A 15,200-nucleotide genomic window follows, 5' to 3' on the forward strand; every position below is an offset into this window, starting at 1 on the left:
ATCTTTGCATACTTGCTGCTGATCTGACAAGAGAAGAAGCTTAATTATGGCAAGGGTCTTTTGGTTGAGAGTATCTGGTGTGCTTCAGATACACATATCTTCAGACCACACATCAATCAGTATCACCCAAAAAGCAATCACACAAACACTCCCTCAGTAACTGAATGGAGCAAACAAATTACTTATTAACATGACAACAATTTGTATTCTCAAAAGAAAACATTTACAATCACCTCTATGTTGCAGACATGCACATACACAGAATGCCTCAGAATATGAAGTTCAACAACAAATCTCAGATTACAGACACTGCTAACTCCTCCTACATACTCATAAAAGACACCCCTCCATTCCCAAGAATAACATGATCATCTCAAAGCCCTAATCAAGAAAATACGCAGCAGTCCACTTGGGACATTATCAACAGAATCTATACACATCTATGTGCCACATATACATAATTCCAAACACCCCAACATACCCCATGATTCCATTCTCTCCAAATCTCTGAACACCAAAGATTATGTCCCAAAATTCTGACCTAGACATCATGAACATACACATACATTCTAAAATCTGAAAATGCACAGATCCAACACATAATAGTAAGACAACATCCTAACTCCTCTCAAATGCATTCACAATAGTCCACAATGCAAACAACACCTACAGATGCACCACTAAAACCCTAAACACATGTCCTGCCGGAAAGGTACTCAGCCAACAATGACCAAAGAAATCACTCAGAAAATATTTACACACGACAACCAAACAGTCCCACACAGGAGAAATTATGGTGTCTTGCTTCATATGCTTTCCATACCTATACACATGAAACACATGAAAGCACAAAGTCCTGGTGCTAGAGGGACAAGTTCTTGTGTTCTTTCTCTCTCTCTGTCTCTCTCTCTGTCTCTCTCTCTCTGTCTCTCTCTCTCTCTCTCTCTCTCTCTCTCTCTCTCTCTCTCTGTCACACACACACACACACACACACACACACACACACACACACAAACAAACACACACACACATACAGAACATTACATAAATAATCTGAACACTGAAACACCCAGTTCAAGGATTTATCTTGTGGGCCCTGCACACAGAGGTAGAGGGGTGAAGATGCAGATTTCAGGCACATACCTTGCTGTTGAAAATGTAAGAAAATATAAAAGTGCAAAGGAGAGAGCACATTCCCTCTTATAAAGCAGAAAGGTACTTGCCAGCCACTCAATAACTCCTCAATATAGAGAAAACTCTTCAAATAATAAGAGAGTACTCTCAGATATTGCTTCTGGAGATGAAGGTACTCTGAGACATTTAAGGGGTTTCTAAAAGAGAGAATCACCCCAAATAGATTCTTTTGAGTATCCACCATCAGCCCAGATGAATGTCTTCTAGCTGGAAAGCCAGACCACTGTGCAATGTGTGTTCCAATGACAGGGCTGGGCTTGTTCACCTGGGCTACCCCAAAGCCACATCAGCTCCAATTTCTGAATGGGGTCTGCAGTGTTCTCACACAAGAGACCTATGGCATCATTACATGCCCAAATTATAACCTGAAGATATTACTGGCATGTTTGTTTGTCAAAAAATTAGTGAGTAAATTGTCAGCCTTTCTGTGTTACATTCAGACAGAAGAGGTGAATCTGGTTAGAGGAAGGTTTGGGGCCTCTTATATTTTGGACAGCAGCTGTCCTAATCACTTTCCAAACCTGTGATAATATACCTGAGATCACCACATTCAAAGGAGCAGAGATTTATTTTGGCTTATGGTTTCAGAGATTAGAGTCCATGGTCACTTGGCCCTCTTACCTCTGGACCTATAGCAAAGCAGAACATCTGGCCTAGAGTGTATGGCATAGGAAAACTGACCACCTCATGGCTGCTACGAGGCAGAGAGAGACAGAGACAGAAGTGCATAAGGGTCCCAGTACCCCATCAGTGGCACATCCTCAATGAGGAATTTTCATCAAATGGGCCCCAATTTCCACAAGCTTCCAATACCTCCCAATAATGACTTCAGCTTGGAACCATATGTTTAAGAGGTGAGCTTTTGAGAAACACCAAATGTTAATGCCAGAATATCTATCCCTTGTCCCCAAAAGTTCATGTCTGTCTCACAGCAATAAATAATTAAAAATAAATTAATAAACAAGCATTTGGACTCCAAGAGTCCACAAATATCAACAGGGCATTCTCAATAGTTTTTGCCCAAAGTCTCTTCTGAGACTCGAGAAAACACAGTGACACTGAACCCTGAATTGAACGTGTTTTTTTTTTCTGCCATTCTCTTCTTTTTAATTCATGAGTATAGCTTTCTTTTCTCCCCACACCCTCAACCCTATCTTAATGACTAACCATAGAGTCAGTTAAAAGCACGAAACTCAGTTAAAAGGGCCCTTGCACTGGGCACTTCACCTTACTATGTCACAGGAAATGTCCAAATTAAAAGGTATTGGAGAAGTGAACAGAAGACATTGACTAGGAGGGAAACCAGACACACACACCTTCAGAATTGCAAGCATATAAAAAATCACATTATCTTAGATTCACAGGTCTGGGATGTGTCAGGGTCCACTGAACCCAGATATAACCCACAGAATCCCAACTTCTCTAAATAACAGTTTTTTAAGAGAGAGAGAGAGAGAGAGAGAGAGAGAGAGAGAGAGAGAGAGAGAGAGAGAATTTTCTAATATTTATTTATTAGTGTTGGGCAGACACAACATCTTTATTTTTATGTGGTGCTGATGATCAAACCTAGCACTGCACACATGCCAGGCGAGTGTGCTACCACTTGAGCCACATCACCAGCTCCTTAGTGACATCTATTTTTTGTTGTCTATCAATATTTATTGATTTATATATGGTTCTAAGAATTGACCCCTGTGCCTCACACATGCCAGGCAAGCTCTCTACCACTGAGCAATGACTCCAGACCCCTCTGAAAGACAGTCTATCAACACTAGTAACCTGTGCTTGTGTCCACCTGCCCAAGACTGCGAGAACAATTCCACATTACACACTGTATACACTTTCACTCAGCAGTACTAAGCAAGATGAAACCAGGAGCTAGCCATTCATCTCTGAAATGCTGAATTGTTGCCAATAAAGCCTTTTCCTCTCCCACCTCTCTGCCTCTTCAGTTACTGACTTTCATGAGTGGAAGCAAAGCAGCAGAATCAAACCTTTTGTAGCTGCATTGGCTGCAATCCTCATTAATAATAAAAAAAAAGTTAACACATTTCAAAGATACATCTACGCAGGGGAAACACAACTAACCCCAAAGGGAAGAAGAAGACAGCAGTAAGGAGAAGACTGAAAAAGCACAGCAGGGCACACGTTAAGTATAGTGCTCCATTAAGTCTAGTGCTCCAGGTGTGAAACTAGGGCACCTGATGGTGTAATATGGGTGCCCTAGAACTTGAGCATCCTTACCCCTTCAGCTTGGTCTGATGTGGGACCACTCCCTAGAGCTTCTGTGCTCACTGACTTTCACTTACCTGAGCAGGTGTTCATAGGCCTGCCACTGCTAAACTCCACCACAACACTGGCTCCACTCTTATAGTTTGATAAATCACTGTTTCTGGGGTTACTGGGTTGCACTCTGAATGTGATATGCACATCCTGGTCACCAGCGTTTCCTCTGAAGCATGAATGCAAACCTTCACAACCCCTCAACTCTTCACTCTGTAAGCCTGATAACCAGCATCACATGGACAATAACAAGGTCAGCTGAGAATGAAGACAGTAGCCAGACCCACCTAGACCATGGCCTCTGTGAGCCCATATGATGTTAGTTACACAGCAAAATGAATCTGGACATAGGATTCTGAGGCTGCCTTTTGCACGCAGGGCACCCTGATAATATCTCCACAAGTCATTGAGCCTGCTAAGGGTGGTGTCCTTCCCATTCCTGAGATGCCGGAAGGTGGCTTCTGTGTAATGGAACTAATCACTTTACCAACCACACCATCCTTGGCCCCAACATTACAAAGTTTTCATTTCTGGAAAACCTGCAAGTATTTTAAATCTTTCTACCCTGGCTTTTGCTCCTGATCCCCATGGTATATCAGGCTGAAAGCAGATAAATATACCCAGGCCATATCTCAAATGCTGTACTGCCTTTAATATTCCCTGCTGGATAAATTAGTCTGTGTTTTAGTTGCCTTTTACATCACTGTGACCAAAAAAATCTAACAACAACAATTAGAGCAGGACAAGTTTATGTAGCTCATAGTTTCAGGTCTCACTCCACTGACCACCAACTGCATAGCTCTGGGGCCAAGGTGAGGCAGAACATACTGGGGGAAGTGTAGGGAGTGGGAAAGCAGCTCAGCATATGCCAATGAAGAAGCAGAGAGAGAACTCTGCTCACCAGGGACAAACTATGAACCCTGGATCCGTTTCCTCCACTTGAACCTCCTCTTTGTCCTCAGCCTGGGTGGGCTTATCTATCTGCCTGTGGTTGACTGGGAAGGCGAGAATAGGCCGATGGTGTGGCTTAACCTTTGTATTAGACCGCCTTGGGCCAGCTTGGGTTGACTCTGTGCCTAAGGCTAATGAGTGGAGCTCAGAATCAAGGGATCTTAATTCTTTTAAAAGTTGGATCTGTTCCCATCTATGTTGGAGAGACTTGTGCAAGGGAGCCAGGTTAGGCAAGGGAAGTGGAGAAAAAATATCTGATGGGGCAGTTGGCCCCTGATGGGCCAGAGCACAAAAGGCAGGAGGGATATAGGAGGGAGGTGGATGGGTAAGTCCTATAGGCTGTGGCAGGGTCCTGAGAGGTGGCGGGTCTTGTGAATGGTAGCGAGCTGCTTCCTTCTCCAAGGTAGCCTCTTCCCCAGGTGTCAATGTGTCTCTGGGATTTAAAACTGGATAAAGGCGGTTGGTAGCTGTTGGAGCCTTTTTCATTAGGGTGGGATTTTGAGTGCATCCAGGAAGGTTCCCAGGGTCCTGGGGAGACTGAGAAGGATCTATGTCTATACTAACTGAAGGGCATGCCGAGGGGGGACGAGAGGAATGAGAGGTCTTTTGCATAGCCTCTTCCCCAATCCTGTCAAGTTTTAAGGTACCATTGTCAAAGGGTGAACTTTTAAGAATTTCATTAAGTTCCAGTAAGAAAAGGTGGGAACAGGCACCTTTTCTTGGTCAAAGGATTCATAATAATCTTTTAAACAGTCTCCTACTCTAAGCCATCTTTTACCATCAATGGTCCCTTCAAGGGGAAACCACGGACACAATTCTCCTATGTATGAAAAGAATAATTTTAAGTCCTTTTTCTTAACACGTGCCACTCGTGTCTAGAGGGCCTCCTTGAGGCCTGACAAAAACAAATCATGTGACGAAACTGCTTGTCCCATGGTGGGTCACTCACTGTGCATCGTCCCCACTCTCCTCCTGGATCTGTTTCTGGGTCTTGTTTGCCAAGGCGATCGCGAGCTCCGCTTGGCCAAGTCTCCCCCGAGGACGGCGTTCCTTCTCAGTCAAAGGCTCGAGCCCCAATCTTTGGGCACCAAATGTTCTGACCAGCAGAACACATCAACGTGGGCAGTGAACCTAGGTGGGGAGGAATGAAGGGACAAGAGACACGAAGGATGACAGCAAGACAGGAGTTCTGATCAAGCTGCAAACTTTTATTTTTCACACAGGGGTATTTATATGCTGGGGATGGGGAAGCTCTCCAAACAGCAATTGCTAGATGTGGGTGGTAAAACTGACAGCTGCAAGATGTCTGCTGATCCTGATAACCACAGGATGTTCCAGGGAGATAGGTAGCTGCAGGATGTGTCCCAGGCAGGATGTCTCCCAGGGCACTGTTTCTTGTAAATGTCAGGCTATTCTTTGAAGGAGAATTTCCTTCTAGCCCCGGACACTGTACCTCCCACAAAAAAGAAAATGAATTAACAGACAAGAGTTCACACTGATCCTTCCTAAATTCCCCACCCCACTCCATCCACACATCCAAAAATGGCCTTAATAGTCATTGCAGCCACGTTGATGCAGCACCTACAATGTGCTAGGGACTACTCTATTAAAAAAAAAAAAAAAAAAAAGAAGACACACCAGTGTCTCCATTTAAGAAAAAAACTGAGGCAAAGAGAGATTTATTAACTTACCAATGATCACACAGCTCAAAAGAGGCCCATAGGGGTTTTAAACCCGGGCCATTTGGTTTTACTCCAGGCCCCTCAGACCAAAGATGCAGTAAGTGGGAGGAGAACATCAGACATATGATCCACCTATGGCAGGAGGAGACTAGGGTGAGTGGAGCGTTCTGTGACACAGACAGTGTCCCCTCTCGGGGGATGCCTCACCTTATCCTGAGAGGCCCACTCAGCCTGGGGGAGAAGAGAGCCCCCTGCCAGCCTTTTGGTTTAAGAGAATGTTCACTTACCTGAGGTGCAATGTCTCCACTGCTCTGAGGAGGTGGGGCCTCGTCCTGTCAGAGATCCTTAAAGGTGACCTCATTTTAAGGAAACAAGCCTGTGGCCAATTGTCCGAGATTGATTAAGTCAGGGGCCAGCACAGGCAGCCAGCAGAGGGGACACCATTGAAGATATGAGCCGGAGCACGGTCCAGGGGCCTGGGGCACGGCCTGGGCACGGCCCAGTGGCTCCCAGCTGACATCCTCCATGCCCGGGAGATCCTGGAAACTGCCTTCATGGTGATTTTCAGGTGCATGCGTGGGAGGTCCTGCTTGCTCCAGCCTCAGGGTAGGACAGGGAAGATTTCAGGCCTCATCAGATTATGGGAATGAGCAGAATGGTGGCCAGCAGGGGAAGACATCAAGGGCCTCCATCTCACAGCAGTTTATGCATTGTTTGTTGAGCCCCTAGGATGCATCATATGGATGTAGATGGAAAGTGGATTTTTAGCATGTGTAAAGGACCTGAGGCAGCAGTGGGCTTGGTACATTTGAGGCTGTGTGGGGAGTTGAGGCTGGTCTGAGCCAGGATGTGCCTGGGGATAGCTGCACCAGATGAGGCAGTTTGGGAACTGATTGACTTCTTTCCCTTGTGCTCCACCTTTCGAACAAGCAAGGCACAGAGATGAAGATCTTTCACATGACAGATGAAGAGTCTGAAGGTCAGAGTGGTAAAGGCATTTTCAGGTCCCGAAGGTAGCACATGGCGGAGTTGGAATTCTCACCCAGATCTGCCTCTAGAGCAGTTTATGTGTCCCTTCTAGCATGACTTTCTGACAAGTCCAGACGCACCCAAACTCAACCTTCTGTATCTGGTTTGGAGAGTCTCAGGTACATGAGTCATATAAGGCCCTGATAAGTCCTTCTGCAAAGGAAGTTTCTAATATTTCTTTAACCCAGCACTTGCAACGTTCATTTGAACATAAGATCCTTATAAATGTGACTAGAATGAAGACATTTCAGAAGTGACCTTGGGAGACACTGGTCTTGGTAACCCACAGAAGTCTCAATTGGTCTTCCTGATCTTGGGGAAGAGAATTCTGGGTATATTTTGGAGACTCAGTAAGATGGTGAAGGGATGGAGAGAGATTCAAAGGACTAATGGGGGTATTTCAGAGCGGGAAGGGATCCCTAGGAGGACCCTAAGTGGGACTCTGGAGAGATTTCCTCCCTCGCTTCAGAGAACAGTACCAGGGCCCATGAGGGTAGGATAGGAGTTGGAGACTGTACCTGAGGTGGGCCATCTTTGTCGGGAGTGAGCTCCCCACCACCAGCAGTGTGCAATTAGAAACTGTTGCATTACACTGCTGAAGGTCACTTCCTCTAGGATTCTGGGCTTCGGGGTAAAGAAAGCTACCCCACCTGGGCCATGCTCAGTTCCCCCCTTCTCTCCAGAGTGGGCACAAAGAAGCCAGGCATGGCACATTCATGACATTAGGAAAATCCTTATAAATAAAATAGTTACTATGAAAGCTGATGAGCTCTCCACAGTCCATCTCCTCTAAACAGGAATAATGCCAAGCCCGTGACTCCAGTGTCACCTCCTGCCATCGACTAGAGAAAACCCTCATTTTAAGAAGTATAACAAGAAAAGTGAGTGACAGTCTATTGACATTTTAAAAAGTGTGTGAGCAGTGGGGGCATGACTGGCTGGAGACACCCAGAGACAGGAGGAGAGAGGAGCCACACCAGTCCCTTCCATCTGCGCTCACCTCTGTCGCCCAATTGCTGAAGCTCGGTGTTTTCTTCACCAAGAAGGAGGTCGAGGTGGGAAGGGGTGGGTGCGGGCCAGGGCCGTGAGCCTGCTTTGCCCCAACTCCTAGGTCAGGGTCCCCCCTGGAGAAGCTCTGGTGGCTCTGGCGGACTGTCCTGGAAGGGAAGGCAGGGAATCTGGCCAATGGAGACCAGGGATCAGGTCCCCTCAACTTTCCATCCAGGCTGCGGCTCAGGGACACACACGGACCTGCCTCGTGGTGGCACCACTGCCACCTGCCCCAACCGACACCTGCACCTCTGGAGTGAGCGCAGCCCGGGGTGGGGTGCAGAGGCATGGGACGGATGTCCACTGAGACCGTTCTAGGGAGGTCATGGGGCGACCTCTACGCCCTTTCCAAGGTGAGGGGCGAAGGTGATCGGCCTGGGGACTCGCTGAGCACCGACAGGGACAATGCCCTGGGGATTCGTGGGCTCCAGGACTAAAGCCAGCCTCGGGCCTCCACTGTGTCGGCCTGTCACACTGCGCTCCTAGTGCAGCACATATACACACATGCATGCGTGTGAGCCAGCGCACGCTCACTAGCGTGGATGTCACACCCTTGCACCAGCATCACTGCCCGAGCAGAAGGGACTGGCAGGGTCGGTCCACCTGCACATGCGCAGAACATGCGCACCCACCCCATGATGAATGCACCGATCCCCCCACGCCCGTTCTGTCTTACTCATGAGCACACTTACGTGCACACAGGGGGACAGACCTCGTTCTGTCTTGTGTCCCACACTCCCAGCAGGTGCCCGTCCAGCACAGGCCAAACACACGGGGCGTAGCGCACCCAGTCACGGTGGCCTCCCCACCTCCCAGCACCCAACCTCGTGGTGCCCCACTCCCTGATCAGTGTTTGAACAGTGGTCCTGTGTCTCCTGAGTGCTGGGGGAGCAGGCCACGGATGGCCTCAAGGGAGAATGTCACCCTCTCCAGCCCCTCCTGCCCCCAGCCCGCCTTTGTCAACCAGGACAGCGCTCAGGGGGACCCTGCTGTGCTGCCCTCCTAGCTGGCTTCCCCGCCAGGGCCCGGGGCAATGAATGAGCCTCGGGCATCCCTCCTGACCCCATTGTCCTTGCCCACCCCTTATCAGTGGGCACGGGTAGAGAGGACAGGGGCTGCCACTCGGGGAGGCCTGTTCTAGAAGCATCCACCCATCCCTCCCCTTCCTCTCCACCCGCCCAGCCCCTCACATCCGCTGGTGGCCCCACCTCTCAGCCATTGTCCAGGCTGTTCCCCGCCCCCAACTCGCCCCTTAGCAAGGACCCCTAACCTCCCTCTCCAGGAAGCCCTCTGGGTTTCCTTCCCTCTTGGCCTCGAGGCGCCTGCACCTCACCCCTCCCACACCAAGATGTCCATTTCTTGCTCCCTGTACATGACCATGGGATGGGGAAGCGTGGAGTTGTGGGGAAGGTGGACAGCTGGGTTCCCATCATCCTGGCACCCCCAGAAGTGGAGGGGGGAGCCCTGGCCAAGGGCAAGACCTCTGCAGTAGGAGGGTGGACGGGAGGGAGAAACCCAGGGAGTGCGGTGCCTCTATTCTCGGGCCTCCAGGAGTGAATCAGGTCCCTGGCCTTTATTCAAGAGTAAAGGATGCCACCACACACATGAGGAAGTTAGTAAATTCCCTCCCCTATCACTCCCCACCCAGAAGTCTGCCAACTTCTAGATGGTAATGGTGTGTGGGATAGTGAAATCAGCATATCCATCAACACACTCCCTGCTCATCATGTACAGGGAAGGGCCAGTGGCTCCAGTTCCACATCAACAGCCTCTGGAGGCTCCCTGGGCACCGGCTCCCAAATACCCAGAGGGAGGGACATCCCCCCAGTCCCCTCCTAGCCGCCACCAGGCAGCCCCCAGGAGCTCTGAGGGACCATCATGAAGGGGACTCCTTACTACACAGACTGCCTTTGATTTGGGGGACAGTGAGTGGGACCTGTTGGTTGAACTTGGTGTGACAAGGGTGGGCATCCTGGGTCCACCCCCACAGCCGGAGGCCTGCTTAGGAGCCTCCCCAGTGTTCCTCCCACTTGTCAAGTGAGCATGTCCAGACATGGGGAAGTAGGATGTGCTCCTAAAAGCATGTCTGAGGAGGTGAGGCTAAAGTGCAGGGCCCTCTGCTCATAGGAAGGGACAGACAGCACATGGCTTAAGAACTGGGGATTAGACTCAGGGGCACTCAATCATTGAGCCACATTCCTAGCTCTTCTTATATTTTATTTAGAGATAGGGTCTGGCTAAGTTGCTTAGCATCTTGCTAAGTTGCTGAGGCTGGCTTTGAACGTGCAATCGTACTGCCTTAGCCTCCAAAGCTGCTGGGATTATAGGCCTGAAGGACATAGCCTTTTTGTTGGGAAAACCTGGGTTCTATTCCCTGCCCTGCCACTTGCTACCTTGGAGATCCTGGACATGTGGCTTGGCTCTTCTGAGTCTCACTCTACCTATCTGCAAAATGGGGGTAATATCTGTAGCCCCTCTTTCAAGACTCTGTAAAGATTCACATGGATTTTATGTGGTGACTATATCCCACATAGCAAGCACTGGACTAATGCATGCCTTTTCATAAAAGTATTTCAGATTCAAAAACACACATTCCTGGTAATCCCAGTGAATCAGGAGGCTGAGGTAGGAGGATCAAAAGCTTCAGGTGAGCTTGGGCAACTTAGTGAGATCCTCAAAATAAAAAATAAAAATAAAAAAGTAAAAAGGGCCAGGGTTATAAGGCTCAGTGACAAAGACACCTGTGGGTTTGATCCCCAATTCCACAAAATAAAAAATATGATTTCATGAAATGTCAGGCATATTGCAGAGATGCAGTAAATATTCTTTAGATTGATGCTTGGCTTTCAGCAAGAGTCAAGTTGCAGCTGCCTTTAGTCTGAGTATTTTGTAGGTTCTCCGTGGTAGCCTAAGGTTTACCTTGTTTCCTGGGCCCTGGCAGCCTGGACACCCTTTGCCTCTTCACTGGAGGGTCAACAGGGGTTTTTGAAATGACCCTGTGGATGGGGTAAAGGGAGCAGGTTCTGTCCAGGGTGAGGTCCCTGGGAAGCTTTTAGCACGGGTGTGTTAATGCAGGCTGGGAGGTCAGGAGCCCCATGCCAGCCAATGAGACCTGAAAGCTTAGTCCCAGCCTGGAAGAAGGCTAAGGGCAATGTGCCAACATGAGGCTGACCTGAGCTTAGTTCAGATGTTGCCATTTACTGGCTGCGTGGCTACAGGCTTCTCTCTGGTCTGTGAAATCGGGCTCATGTTGTCTTCTGTGCTCATCAACCAGGTTGGGGTTGAGGGTGCAATGATATAGAAAGAATGTATAGATACAATGGAGTGTGGGACACATGTGTCCTGGAAAATCAAATGAGAACTTTGAACATCATTTACAGAAGGCAGCAGAGTAAAGAGGAAACCTTGAACAGGGGCTCAAATCTTGGTTCTGTAACTTTGGGGCTGTGTGACCTTAGGTAAGTTACAGAAGTTACAGAACATCTCTGAATCCTCATGAATTCCTCATGTGAATGCGTACTCTATTATCATGAAGGCATAATACTCTTTCCCACGCTATTGCCCACCTGGGACTCGCTGTGCTCCAGGAGAAAACTTCTCTGGCCAGAGCCTGCCACCACAGAACATGGTCTGTCCTTCTCTGACCCCAATCCACAATGTCACTTGAAGCAGATGGAATGAGAGGGGCAACCTAGGGACGAGCTGTGGAAGCTTGGTTGGATGCCAGGGAGCAGTGACAGTAAAGTGAGGTCCTGCCTGCCCTCCTGGTGGTCGTGCTCCGGCAGAGGGGTGCATGTTGGAACATACGCTAGAAAGAGCAAACAGGCACGGGAGGGGATAGGTCTGGCAGGAGGCTGTTCTGGTTTGGATGTGAGGGGTCCCCAAAAAACTTAGCTGTGAGACAATGCAAGAGGGTTCGAAGGACAAGTGATGGGGTTGTAAGAGTCTTAACCCCTCAGTGAATTAATCCCCTTATAGTGATTGACTGAGTGGTGACTGAAGTGGTGGGGTGTGGCTGGGGAGGAGGGTCATGGGCCAATTATTTGGGATATATATTTGTATTTGGCAAGTGGAGCCTCCCTCTGCTTCCTGATCATCATGTGAGCCCCTTCCCTCTACCACACTCTTCCGCCATGAGGTTCAGCTCACCTCAAACCTTGAGGAATGGAGCCTGCTGTCTGTGCATTGAGACCTCTAAAACCCTGAGCCCCCAAGGCAACTTTTTCCTCTCTATAATTGTTCTGGTTGGGTCCTTCCATAGTGCAGCAAAAAAGCTGACTAAAACAGAGACTATTTTCAATCAGGTGGCAAGGAAATCTTCCCATTTGGTGGCACAGGATACAGAGGAACAGACTGACCCAAGGTCAGCCAGCAAGGTTCTGAAATATTCCAGAGGTCTGGCCCTCCTCTCTGCTCCACGCTGTGTCCAGGGTCCACTCACACTTTCTCCATGGCCTTGTCCTACTCGTGCCCACACCTCTGCTGGGACAGCCCAGCTGGCTAGCCCTTTCTTCTCTCAGGCAGCCGAAGCTGCTGGGAGGATCTGAACTCCAGCCAGCCACGGCGCTCTCGGGTCCGTCCCTGCCCAGTCGTGGGGAGGAGGCTCAGGACCCTCTCCTCAGGGGGGGCATGTTGGGGGCCAGGAACTTACAAAGGCAAATAATGTCTGGGTAAACATTGGCTGCTGATAGCTCCAGCTGTGGGTGCCAATGATGTCCCCTTGGTCCAGATGTTGGCCTCACCCACCTCCCTCCTGTGGCAGTACATTTGAGGAGAACCTTGTAGGCCTGCGGAGAGCAACACAGAATGCGGGGTGGGGAGGGGGCTGGCAGGGCCACCCAGCACAATCCATGCACAGCTAGCCAGCATAGTCCTCCACCTCCAGGGTTGTCCGGACAGCAGGGGTCACTCCTGGGCTGAGAGTGTACCAGGGAAGATGGGGCCACAGCCTCCCCTGTCCAATGACCCAGATTTCCTGGCTGGGAATGAAAACTGAATCCAGAGGTGGAACCAATGCCAGGACCCTACGCTCTCCCAGGATAGAGTGAGCTTCTTGTCCCTGGAGGTTTGTCAGCAGGGTCTGCGCCTTCAGAGCTGGCGAGAAGCAGGCTACTCAGGGCATTGGAGAGGGTTGGGACTAGAGCCTTCTCTTGGATTCTTTTTTTTTTTTTTTTTTTTGCTAAGCATATATTTCTCTTTAATTAACTATATTTCCTAATAAAGTAGTATGTGTAAAGAAAGTTATTTTCTTCCAAGTAAAAATACCTCATATTTTTTAGTATATTCAAATAATATATAGGCACACACTAAAAATGTTTTTATTTTATGTACAAATGGGCAGATGTTATACTCATAAATTCTATATTCCATAACAATTAAGAACCTGTTTTTAAAAAGAAAGAAAACTCCGCAACAAATTTTAAGACACTAGGATTACTTTGCTTCTACATCAGGGGAGGGGGGAGGGAGCTTGCTCTACCAGGAATCACAAATTAGAACTGAGTATTCTCTAAAGCAGAAATAATATAGTGCCATTTCAAATAAAGATTAGTCAGCTCTCCTCACAAACACTCACAACTACCTGCCAACAACAGGTAAACCAGGTCAAAACAGCTTAGCATAACTAGGCTTCATGGTATTTGGCCATTATGCTCCTTTAGGCTAATAAATCAAAACAGAAAATACTAAAATTAATGATTTTGAGATTGCCATACATTTTGAGATTGTTGTATCCTCCCTTCTATAACATAATAAAGGGAACATTTTACTGCAAAGAAAATTTGATTTTACCTATCACTGGCCATAAATTTTTGTAATTACTTATTAAATAAATGCTGCCTATTGCCATTATCCAAAAGGCATGACCATTCTGTCCACAATCCACTTGTGCATTTATAAAGAGAATTTTCATGATTTACATAAGCATGTCTATCAATGAAGACATTACAATGAGGTGCAATCTAACATCCATAATCTGATGCTTTGCAGATAGTAATGTAGAACAGTATTTGTAATCACCTTTCACTTCAGTGACCTTATATAAAAATTAATTATTTAGAATTAAATTCTAAGTCTCCAAAGGAGATTTTCAAATGTACACATAGAAATGATTATAGAGTAAGATTTTTAAGAAACATCCTCCATGTCCACATCCTGTTGTAACTGCTGTACCATTTTTTCTTCCAGCTGCTTTCCTTTGCCTGCAAGAGGGGCTCTGATAAGATGGATGTTTTGCTTGACTTCTTTAATGTCCTGAACTTTCTGTAGCTCTTTATTTTTCTTCAATCTGTTCACTATAAATTTAGCTTGGCGTTTCTGTTTGATCTCTTCAACTCTCTTCATTGCATCAATAGTTTTATTCCATAGTTCTTGCTGGTATTGGACAGGTTCATTTCTACGTTTTTCAAATTCAAATGAGTTATCCACTGTAAGCTCTTTGCCAGCTGCTTTCCGGAATGCTTTAGTCCACCTGACCTTGCGAGGATTACGCTTCTTTTTAAAGTTCTTATGACATTTGGATTTACAGAATCTGAATACCTTGCAATCATTGCGGACGAACATCATGCCGTGGCCGGGGTAGATGGGCCCTGAACAGAAATAACACTTCTCCATACGCATGTTGAGGCCGCGTGGGTCCCCACCGACATTCTCTTGGATTCTTGCCAATTGCCCCACCCCTGATGCTGAAGCCAACAGGGTGCCCAGTCCACCCTCCCCTCCAGCACCAGGAGAGTCTAGAACTTGCTTCTTCAAATCTCCCTTCCCTGAGTGGGTCAATGTCTTGATGGGACCCTCCCCCGCCCCAGGTGCACACCGACACTTCTCCTAATGCATCCTGGCTGGCCGGCTGGGAGCCACAGACGACATGTCACATGAGGGGACATAAGGGGGCTCTCACATTTCCCACGCCTGGGCTCCTGGGCCCCCAGCATTCATGATGGCTGATTTCAACATGAAAGGGCCCCTTGAGAAGGAGAGCCCCCCTCCCTTTTCCCCTCGCCTCTGCTAAGC

The 15,200-nt window shown here is 48.0% G+C and overlaps 1 pseudogene; it reads right to left on the minus strand.

Moving 5' to 3' along the window:
* Window positions 1-14,194: 14,194 nt before the first annotated feature.
* LOC143386563 (putative ribosome biogenesis protein RLP24 pseudogene) lies at window positions 14,195-14,829 on the minus strand (annotated as a pseudogene).
* Window positions 14,830-15,200: the final 371 nt, after the last annotated feature.

Source organism: Callospermophilus lateralis, unplaced genomic scaffold, assembly GCF_048772815.1.
Source record: "Callospermophilus lateralis isolate mCalLat2 unplaced genomic scaffold, mCalLat2.hap1 Scaffold_509, whole genome shotgun sequence".
NCBI classification, from domain to species: Eukaryota; Metazoa; Chordata; class Mammalia; order Rodentia; family Sciuridae; genus Callospermophilus; species Callospermophilus lateralis.